We start from the raw sequence: 12,818 nt of genomic DNA, 5'->3' as shown, positions 1-12,818 counted from the left end.
AATGATGAAAATGAATGATTATGATAAACTAATGAACTCACCAACCTTTTGGTTGACACTTTAAAGCATGTTTATTCTCAGGTATTAAAGAAATCTTCCGCTGTGCATTTGCTCATTTTAAAGATATTAATTGAAGTCTTTCATGGCATATTTCGAAGAACGTTGCATTCAAGTCATTGAGTTCATTAAAGATTATTATTATTAAGTCAATTTATAGTTGGATAGTGGATATTATGAAATGGTATGCATGCCTGTCAATTTTCGATGTAAAGAAAGTTTGTCTTTTAAAAACAAATGCAATGTTTGTAAAATGTATCATATAGAGGTCAAATACCTCGCGATGTAATCAACTATTGTGAATCGTTTATAATGTATATGAACGGGTCCTTTCAGTTGGTATCAGAGCGGTGGTCTTAGCGAACCAGGTCTGCATTAGTGTGTCTAACTGATAAGTCGTTAGGATGCATTAGTGAGTCTGGACTTCGACCGTGTCTGCATGTCAAAAGTTTTGCTTATCATTTCTAGTCGGAAATCATCTGCTTATCATCCATAGGAAATTACCTGCTTATCATTATTAGTCTAGACACGTCTTGCTACATTAATTGCATGAGTAGTGTATAGACAAAATTCATATCTTAGCGTATCTGCTAAATCATATCTTATCGTATCTGTTACTTTAAACTTTGCCTGACATATCCCGCAAATTCCTCCGTAATCTATGAAATCTTTTAATCTCTATATATAGATATCCTATGTAAATAGAATACCACCCGATAGCCGAAAAATCATTTTATATCGAAAAATTCTTTATCCAATCGTACGAAATGGAATTTGTCATCAGTTCAAGTCACTCGGATTCCGAAATGGAATCTCACTCAAGCTCCGAAAGCAGTGTGACCGGAATGGATCAACCAATCAGTCATCACCTATTCTGGATGAATTGGGGATGGGTTCGTAGCCTCCTCAATCATTGGAAACAAGAAGAAGGCGATCCTTCCCATCCACCACATTGCCCTCTTGGCGAAGAACCTGAAGCACTTACCGGTGAACCTGTTCGAGACACCATTTTCTCTCTCATTTCCAGGGTATCTCGTCACGATTATATACTACATCAAATTCTAGATTTTATTTATCCGCTCGTTCCGACCGACAATCATCCTGGAATAATAGAAGAAGTCAACGAACTTCGCGTTCGGGTAGTGGCTTTGGAGAATATGGTGCAGAGATTACAAACACCAGCAGCAGCACCAGCAGCATAACCAGTACCACCATCATCAACGCCAACAGTACCATTACCACCTCCAACCACAACCGCGTTGTAAACCTCAACTTCACAATCTGTCCCACGAGCATCAACGTCATACGCACTATAGATACCAAGGAGTACCAACAACAATAACTGACGAAGTATTAATTCATAAATTCATTGGAGAAACATTCCGCGGCGATTATATAATCTCTAAAGTCTTAGAGATTATCTAATCTAGCCCTAACCATAAATCAGTTAAGCGAACCAAAATGATAGAAGAAAGAGTAGAAACCCTGACAAAAATGGTGTGTGATTAACAAGTTAAACTTGTTTTACCAACAGCATCAACAGTACCGTCAACGTCACCAGCATCGTCAGTACAGTCAACATCAGAATCAACAACACCTATAACATCACAAACTCCGTCAGTTCAAGAATCACTGTGGACATCATTACGAATCAATAACGTGTATATTGTATCAACAAGTTATGAAGAATTAACTCATTCCCTCTGAAGAAATTATATATATATTATATATATATATATATATATTTTGAAATAAAAAAAAAGTAAATCTTTCCGTGCTAAGCTATTGTGTGTGAATCTTAACTACTCGGTTAATTCATATTATAAATATGCAATAATGTACATCCCTCGCCCGCGACTTAACCATCGTTAACTACAATCTCTGTCTCAATTCAACAAATTCCAATTCCTAATAAATCAAGTATATATTTGATTTTACACTTCATCATTGATGTAACCGAAACTTTTCAGATAACATCATTCGTACTTTGCGAAGTTCACAAGAATTTAATGAAAACCAACATCACATCTCAACAAATAACGAAGTATTGATTCATAATATCAATATTATTGAAGAAATACTTATGTAACCTCTAAAGCCTTCAAGGAATTATTCAATTCTAGTTCCAACCGTCAATCGAATGAGTTTAATTTAGTATTAACTCATTAAAATCTATGTTACATCTGAGGAGAATATATACATATATATTTTCATAAAGACTGTAATAAAATTCTTATGTACAATATATTAATTGTGAAAATTTTTTTAACGGGTAGGTAATACCCGAGAGATATATATAAATTCACAATTAATATGTTACATTCTTTCGAATCAGATTAAGCAAATTATCAATTATACTTCCTACTTTCACAATAATATACATTCTTTCATAGAAATCAAAACAACCATACTCATTCAAACCCAATTACATATTCTGATTTTAAAATCTCAGAATTCAATTTGAGATATAACCGGTACCATCGCTTTTAGATTCCTACATCTTTCAAAGCTATACTTTGACTTCAAAAGTGTGTTAGAACATCAAATGTATACAAACGATTACAATCTGTGTTCAAACCCTTCGAAAATCTCTGAAGACACTTCAAATAATGAGCAATCGAGATGATGATCCAACCACATATTACCCACAGTTATGTACTTAAAAAGATCTTGAAACCAAAGTCATAATTCAACACATATCTGTGTCAGATCTTTTGGCATTTATTATCAAAAATAACCTTGCAATTCCTTTGCAAAGTAGCAAATTATATCACAGCTCCAGCAAGACAACTTCGATTTTTTCATTCGGAGTAGCCTTATCATAATTTTGATATACGTGATTACCCTTTTGTTACCGGAGAACCTTTCATATTCCACCACATTAGCAATAAACTTACCAACAACTTCACTGATCTTGGGCATTCCGAAGAATCATTATATTTATCGAAACCTCATCATTTACTCATCTACCTCTTGTAACGAGAATTGCCATACGAATCATTGGGAATTAGCAATCAGTATTTTGAAATCTCACAGCATGTTGACGCCAACAGTTATACATAACGTCTATTTCCAAGGCTTACATACTTCGAATGTGAAGTTTCTGAAAAACACTCTGAACCGTGAACTAGTTCTCGAAATGCTGATGAAGCAACAAAAACTGTAAACGACCTTAGCAGTAAAAAGTTTGATGATAAAGATTAGTGTATTAGCAAAGCTCAGAAATAGAGAAGTTTTGGAACTGGAAAACGGATTGAGCAAAGTATGAAGGAGGCTGTAGATAAATCACAAAGACTGAACCTGCCTTCAAAGAATCCAAATGATTCAGTGTCTGCTGAAGTCATTAACGAATACCTTGCTCCTGACACTAAACCCTTACAGACAATATACTTCATCATCCTCTGATATTAGAAATTCTAAGATATCATCGTATCTTTCATTATAAATATCCTCCATATTTCTGAAGATATTTCCATAACTATTCTTATCTGGAACCATTTATCTCTTTGCGCTATCTGTATTACATCAAAAAGGAAACTGTTTAGTTCCTATACTCTGTAAACCTTTGAGTTTAAAATATGAATGTTTTTGAAGTAGTGTTGGAAACTGAAGCATGAGTTAGTATAATATAATGACACTTGATCAACGTGATTATATTACAGTAATTCATGCTAAGTTTCTAAATGGAACGTGATGATTCACAGATTATAACATCATCATGTGCCATGTTATACGACTCTTATATTCTATTTAACCTCTAAAATATCAAGAAAATATTTCTTGATGATTTAGCTTTTTCTGAGGTATTCTGGTAATTTGACAAGTCAAGATCGTGCCATTACAGTTTTCTTCCTAGAACATTAACAATGTTCATTCCAAAATTCATATCTGCAAATTCTGGACCATTACAAGCGGTGCTTAATCGCAAGAAGAAGAAACGAAAGGACAAAACTCTGAAATAGAAATTGGGGTATAAATTGCAGAAAATAAAAGAGAGCATTAACTGTAGATGATAATGATTATAGAAGATAGAAACAGAGAACTTTGAAATATAAGGGAAGATATAAAGCCAAACGACAAACCAAAAGTTATAAACCATATATATCGATGCATATAGCAATATAAAGACACGGGAGAACTAGAAACACTATAAACCCAAGAGTATAGTAGAAGTAAATAGATTCTTCCGGCGGTAGATGAAAGAGAAGAATGACCGATATGAAAGTTAGAAGTATATCGAGAATCAGAATTGGATGGAGCATATTGATGAATACTTTAAAATATGAGTTGAGGGGGAAAGAATAGAAGGTGATGAAACATGACTAGGAACTTAGAAATTAACAGATTTAACTCACACAATGACGGAATAAGTGAATCAAACCCTCTAGTGAATAGGTTAAGCTTTTTGGGATTAATTTAGTCATACCACAACTAAATCAAATGTGATTAGATACACACCTAGAGCTATTATTCACCACCTAGGTGATTTGGGTTGAGAGAGAATCGGAGGAGCTCACCAGATCTGAGTGTGCGTAAAAAATGAGAGGCTTAACCTAAAATGAAGAACATAAGACTTTATATACCCCTGCTGTTGACTCACCCATACGATTCATCCATCACACATACGAGTTGGCTTCATCAGCCGTACGGGTGATCACTCACTCGTGTCTTCTCATTTAGGTTGTAATTGTGACTTAGCTCAGCATCAACCATGCGTATGAGCCTGTCAGCCGTACGAGTGAGGCTTCACTCGGACGTCTGACTAAGTTTAACATAGTCAAACATCCAAATCTGGTTCCTGCAGTTCCTGTAACCACATACAAACACGGATAGGATAATAACGAACGATCATGGTGGTCTGTAAACTGTTGTACCTGCAATGGACGTGGGTAGATGTCTAGGGACTTGCATAAAATGCATCAACAGAAGGTGTGAGTTGTAAGAAAATGAAGGAGGTGAATTTATAAGAAAATCTTCGACATAACAATTAAAATGGACGATCGCATTTAAAGCGGATCCTAATTCCCTTTGTTACCGGAGAATCAAATCTTATTACAAAGATTTTCTTCAAATCCCTTGAAATCTGGAAATCAATCATATCTACGTCTAATGATAAGATGAATCTACACTTACTCATTTCACTCTTCTATGTTAGCTTCATTCGTACTCTTCATATAAATGGATTGTTTATCCAAATTATTCGCTGATGATAAAACTCTAATTTTCAGCCTGTATGCATCATGAAAACATACTTATTATCATTCACGACCTTTCCACTCAAATTTCGGGACGAAATTTCTTTAACGGGTAGGTACTGTGACAACCCGGAAATCTTCAACCAAATTTAAACTTTATCTTTATATTATTCCGACACGATAAGCAAAGTTTGTTAAGTTAAATCTCAAGAATTTTAAATTGTGTTCATACATTCATTATAACCTCGACCAAATTTCGACGATTCACGAACAGTTATATATAAATAAATATGTATATATATGTATATATATTATAACTTGAGAATATTAAAAGAGTATTAAACGTATAATACTTTACATGAACGTATTTGTTTCAATATGTTTATCGATAGAATTAGAAGATAATATCAAATGATTGATTTATCAGATACATTGTGATATGATTATGGGTCTATGTTATGAGGTCCACTGTGATTTAAGAAATCTATTCTTTTTGACAACATTCGGAAAATGGTAAAGTGATTTACAAGTAAGAACGTGAAGTGTAACTAACTTAGATGTTGGATATCGAAAAGTTAAGTAACTCGACATTTTTCATTAAGATGATTTCATACGTTTATTTAACCTTTGAACTTTATCCCATGCTTCACCAACAGAATGTAATTTAAAAACTTGAAACCTATTATGAATATATATGATTCTACTTTTCTAAAACGTTTTATGATATAACGATTTCCATTATTTTAACCTTTAAACAAAATGATTCTTAAAAATATATTTGGTTTTGGAAAACAAAATTATTATATTTATTTGATTTAGTTTCAAACGTACAAAAACGTTTTCAGTTTAAAAAGAACTTTATTATTAAAACGTATATAACTTTTATAAATATCTAGAACCACTTTTGACAACTCATTACTTAACCAGTATGATAAATATAATGATATTTATATTTTATTTTATTAAATATATATAATGATTTAAATTAATATTATATATATTTATACGCGTATTATACGTACATAGTTTTATACTCTTACTATACTTAAACTTTACCTTTACTTTATTTTTACTTTACTTTAACTTTAATAATTCATACTTTAATAATTCACTTTAATAATTCATACTTTAATAATTCACTTTAATAATTCTCTTTAATAATTCATACTTTAATAATTCACTTTAATAATTCATACTTTAATAATTCACTTTAATAATTCAAAAATCTATTATAAATAGAATTCAATAGGTTTCATTATTTCATAGAAACTTGAAAATATTTTTCTCTAAACTCTCTCAATCGATTTACATATATATATTTACTCCATATTATTTCAAGATATTATTAGTATACATAAAATATTACGTCGGAGTGCTGTCCGAGTGATTTCGAAATTATTTTTCGAGTGGGATTGGATTAAGGAAATTATGGGTTATAGCTATGGAGGTGATTGGGTATGGTTCATGGGTATGCTCGTGAGGTCAATATAGTGTTTATCATCTCCGTTGCGTCTACGTACCTTTCCTGCAATATTGAATCTCAATATTGATACGTGAGTACTCATAATTTAACTTTTACATACTAATAGTGTATCCCTGACTAGTGCTCGAGTATATAGGATTATGCATGTTTGTACTTTTGATATTGCCTTTCGTTAGGTTATGTTGAATCCTGAATTAGTTATATATGTGACTGAGATAAGGTATAAGATATGCATGTCGTTGGAAAGCTAGCGAAAAATTAAGAACTTTTCATTTAGATATCGAATGATTTCGATGAACGGATTTGAAGTTATAGTCCATCGAATTTTTGTATTATTATTAAAAATGATTATTATTATCGTCGTTCTAGTTTTATCTTATTATTATTATTATTATTATTATTATTATTATTATTATTATTATTATTAATATTATTATTATTATTATTATTATTATTATTATTATTATTATTATCTTTATCAATAAAATGATTTATCATTAAAAATTGTTATTTTTATTATTATTACTATCGTTATTATCATTAAATTTATAATTAGTATTATTATTATTATTATTATCTAATTATTATTATTATTATTATTATTATTATTATTATTATTATTATTATTATTATTATTATTATCATTATTATTATTATCATTATTAATATATATATCATTATTTAAAAATGGTTATTGTTATTATTATTATTATTATTATATAATCATTATCGTTAATAATGTCATAGTAATTATCATTATTAGTATTATTGTAATTAAAACTAATATTAGTAACACCTAATTATTTTGATTACTATTATTATCATTATTATGAACACGATATAAAAGACGATTAAAAGCTATTAAATGAAACGATTAGAAAATAATGAGTAAGAGTATCATGATGAAATTAAAATATTATAAGATATTGATTTAGATAAAATTATCGTTCTTATTATTTTTATCATTACTATTATTATTAAAAGTATCGTTAGTATCAAAACTATCATTTTAACAAAAATTATCATTTTAACAAAAATTATCATTTTAATAGAAATGTCATTGTTAGTATAAAATATCATTTTTATTATCATTTTAAATAGAATTATTATTTTAAAGATAATATCAAAAATTATCGTAAATATTAAAGTTATCATAATTAGAATTATCGTTTTATCATAATATCATCTTAGTAATTATAAATATTGATATTTTTATAATAATAATTATTATTATAAAATAATACAACTTTTACTTACTAACATTATAGATATTATTTTATCAAATAAATATGTAATACAAACATATTTTACTACGTATAATAAATTACTTTAATAATACCTATCATATTATCTTTATGATATTAAATGAATCCTATAAATTTTATTACTTAATATATATAAAAGTATATTTTATTATATAAATTTTAATATAAAATTTTATTTATTAATACATGAATTATATTAATTACTCTAATAAATCTTTTAAAAATATTTAAAAATATAAAACGACGATATTTAAAATATATTATAATCATGTATAAATTTTGGAAATCATTTTGAGTCAAATTGACTTTTGTTGACTTTTGCATATTAGTCTCGAGCATTAGGATTGTGGTACACTATGACCTGACCTAATTGTTGGACAAATATTGACCAACATATAATTATATATAATTAATTTAGGTTCGTGAATCCGAAGCCAACCTTGCACTAGTTCAATGACGTTATATGTATTTTCACTACGAAATACAGTATGGTGAGTTTCATTTATCTTTTTACCCTTTATATTTTTGGGCTGAGAATACATGCGTAATTTTTATAAATGTTTTACGAAATAGACACAAGTAATCGAAACTACATTATATGGTTGAATTATCGAAATCGAATATGCCCCTTTTTATATAGTCTGGTAATCTAAGAATTAGGGAACAGACACCCTAATTGACGCGAACTCTAAAGATAGATCTATCGGGCCCAACAAGCCCCATCCAAAGTACCGGATGCTTTAGTACTTCGAAATTTATATCATGTCCGAAGGAGGATCCCGGAATGATGGGGATATTCTTATATGCATATTGTGAATGTCGGTTACCAGGTGTTCAATCCATATGAATGATTTTTGTCTCTATGCATGGGACGTATATTTATGAGAACTGGAAATGAAATTCTTGTGGTCTATTAAAATGATGAAAATGAATGATTATGATAAACTAATGAACTCACCAACCTTTTGGTTGACACTTTAAAGCATGTTTATTCTCAGGTATTAAAGAAATCTTCCGCTGTGCATTTGCTCATTTTAAAGATATTAATTGAAGTCTTTCATGGCATATTTCGAAGAACGTTGCATTCAAGTCATTGAGTTCATTAAAGATTATTATTATTAAGTCAATTTATAGTTGGATAGTGGATATTATGAAATGGTATGCATGCCTGTCAATTTTCGATGTAAAGAAAGTTTGTCTTTTAAAAACAAATGCAATGTTTGTAAAATGTATCATATAGAGGTCAAATACCTCGCGATGTAATCAACTATTGTGAATCGTTTATAATGTATATGAACGGGTCCTTTCATTGTCAACGGAAGTACTATTGTAAACTATTATTTACGGTGATTGTCTATATGTAGAAATCATCAGATGTCGAAAATCTTTGATTTAAATATTCATTTATGGTGTGCCTTTTTAAAAGAATGCAATGTTTACAAAACATATCATATAGAGGTCAAATACCTCGCAATGAAATCGATGAATGACGTGTTCGTCCATATGGATTTGGAGCGATCGTCACACCTAATTTTATTATCTGCATTTTTTTTATTAATTAATTAATAAGTAATAATAATAATACAAATAATAATAATAATTATATTAATAATAATAATGCAAATAATAATAATAATAATAATGATATTACTAATGATAATAATATTAGTAATGAAAAAAATAATGATAATAATATAAGTTTTGTTAATGATAATAATAATAATAATAAATAATAGATGATAATAATATTACTAAATATCAAAATAATATTAATATTAAGAAAAATGATAATAATTATAATAATTTTATTATTAATACAACAAACTGTGTTTATTAAATCTGATGTTAACATTATTAATGTTAATAATAATGATGAAAGTGGTATTATGATATTTTTACTTATAATTAAATTTAATATGTATATTTAAATATATACATTTTTATTTACCGTTATTTGTTCGTGAATCGTCGGAATTAGTCAAGGTTAAATGAAATCATGAACACAGTTCAAAATTTTTGAGATTCAGTTTAACTGACTTTGATTATCATGTCAGAATAACATAAGGATTAAGTTTAAAATTAGTCGAAAATATTCGGGTTGTCATAGTACCTACCCGTTGAAAGAAATTTCGTCCCGAAATTTGTTTGGTGCCATCAGTTGGCGTTTTTGTAAATAGGTGAGGATATTTTTGTTTTATTTGGTTTTCACGTTCCCAGGTATACTCGGGGCCACGTCGTGAATTCCAACAGATAGAATATTGTTTTCTTTCAAGAGTTTAAATCATACGAACCATAATTTCTACGAAGTGCATTTTATTATTAATGCGGAGGTTATCTAAAGGATTAACAAGAGTGTCATCGATTAGGTTTTCTCAAAAAGGATTGATGATGCTAAACAAGCATTTCAGTACATATGAAATGTGTTATGAATAATATTGAGCTTATTTAAACCTTGAGCATTTATGCCACAATATTAGGGTAGAAAAAAATAGAGAGGAGTTCGTGAAAATCACAGTCATGAAATCTGATAGAGATCGTCATTGTTTACAACAAGAATGATGAATATGAGTTGAAAAATAGAGTTTTATCAACATTGGGTAATATGGATGAAATGATTCGATTATAGGAAGAGTATAAACGAAGCTATCACAAAAGAGTGAAATGAGAAAATTAAATGTTCGCCTTAACTTTTGATATGGTTAAAGTTGATTTTCGGAATTTAAGGGATTTAAAGAAATCTTCGTAATCTATAAGATTTGATTCTCCGATATTTATGGAAATTGGGATTTTCTTTGATTAGATGCGGTGAATTGCTTCGATTGTTGTGTTTGGAATTTCGCTATAAATTAGCTTCTTCCGTTTCATTATCTTCACCACTTCTATACTTTCTTTTCTTAATTCATACTTCCAAAAGATTTGTTAATATGTTCAATTCAGTTCTTGTTCTTGACCTTATATTGGTTATCGCCACAATCTTCCTTCTTTTCCAACTCCCACCAGAGGAGTATGTTTACTTCTATTATGCTCTAGGATTTATTGTATTTTTAGTTCTCCCTTGTCTTTATATTACTATACGCATTGATATACACGGTTTGTAATTTTGGTGTTGTTATCGGGCTTTATATTTTCTCTTATATGTCGAAGCTTCATGCTTTTGTAAAGCAAGTAATGGTCCAGAATTTGTAGGTATGAAGTTTCAAATGAACCTATTGTTCTAAGTAGAAAGGAACGTAGCATCATGATTTGATTTGTCAAATTACCCGAATATCCGGAAAAGACCGAATCATCAAGAAAAATATTTTCTTGATATGTTTAGAGGTTAAATAGAATGTAAGAGTCGTGTAACATGGCAAATGATGATTATAAAGTCTATGAATCATCATCTTCCATTAGAAATTTAGCATGACTTAATGTAATATAATCACGTTGGCCTGACGTCATTATATTATACTAACTCATGCTTCAATTCTCAACACTCCTCCAGAATTCATTCATAATTTATACTTAGGTTTTACAGAAGTTTCCAATATAATGTAATACAGATAGCACGAAGAGGTATATAATTTCAGACGAGAATATTTATGAAAATATCTTCAGAAATATCGAAGATATTTATGATGATATTTTGGAATTTCTAAGTTCGAAAGTTGATGAAGAAAAATTTTACGCAATCTTTTAACATGACTTCGGAGCAAGATATTCTCTAAAGATTTCATTGGATCCAGAATTATCTGGATTCTTTGAATATAGGGTTTGGTCCTTGTATTTGTCCTTGGTCTTCTTCACGGTTAGCTCAATCCGTTTTTCAGTTCCAAATCTGAGCTTTTTCAATACGTCATTCTTTATCATCAAACTTTTGGCCATTAAGACCATCTATAGCTTTTGATGCTTCGTCAGCATTCTCAAGATTAACGAATCTGAATCATTGATTATCAATCCGAGGTGTTTTCAAGAATTTTGAAGAGTTTGAACGCATATGGTAATCGTCAAGATACATTTAATGTTCGAGAATTTTGAACGAATATTTTTCTGGGTTTTATGAATAGAAATGATGTTCTAGCACAGTTTTGGAGTCAAAGTATAGCTTTGAAAGATTGTAGGGATCTAAGAGTTATATCTTCTGTTAATTCATGACTTGGATTCTGATATGTTAAAATCAGAATATGTAATTGAATTTGTATGAAAATGATTGTGTATTGCTGTGAAGGTAGTGAGTATAGTTAATGATTTATGAATCGAAATTGAAGAATGTAGTGTATTAATGTGAGATATAAATATTTTTCGGGTATTACCTACCCGTTAAAATATTTTCACAATTAACAATTTGTACAAAAGAATTTTTAATTATAATCTTCATGAAGATATACGTTCATATATATTCTTCAGATATAATCATGTATTTAATGAGTTAATGTAATATTAAACTCATTTGAATTGCGGTTTGATACGAGAATAAATAATCTTCAAAACTTGAGAGATTACGTAATCGTCACGGAATATTTCTTAAATGAAGTTATGAATCAATACTTCATCGTTCATTGTTATTGATATACCTCGGTATATGATGTTGGTGCTCGTAGAATCCTTTTGAACTTCGCAAGGCAAGAATAATTTTTTTTCAAAAAGGTTTCGAGTACATCGAAAATGAAAGTATACAATCAAACATGTCTTTGAATAATGAACTTGGTTTATTATGAAATGAAGTTTATTATGTTGAAGCAGTGATTAACGATTGTTAAGTTATTAACGAAGGATGTACATCATAGCATATTAGTGATATGAATTAACCAAGTAGTACTAGTTAAGATTCACACGTAA

Source organism: Rutidosis leptorrhynchoides, chromosome 4 (assembly GCF_046630445.1).
Source record: "Rutidosis leptorrhynchoides isolate AG116_Rl617_1_P2 chromosome 4, CSIRO_AGI_Rlap_v1, whole genome shotgun sequence".
Taxonomy (NCBI): Eukaryota; Viridiplantae; Streptophyta; class Magnoliopsida; order Asterales; family Asteraceae; genus Rutidosis; species Rutidosis leptorrhynchoides.
Note: the sequence above shows the minus strand (reverse complement) of the source record.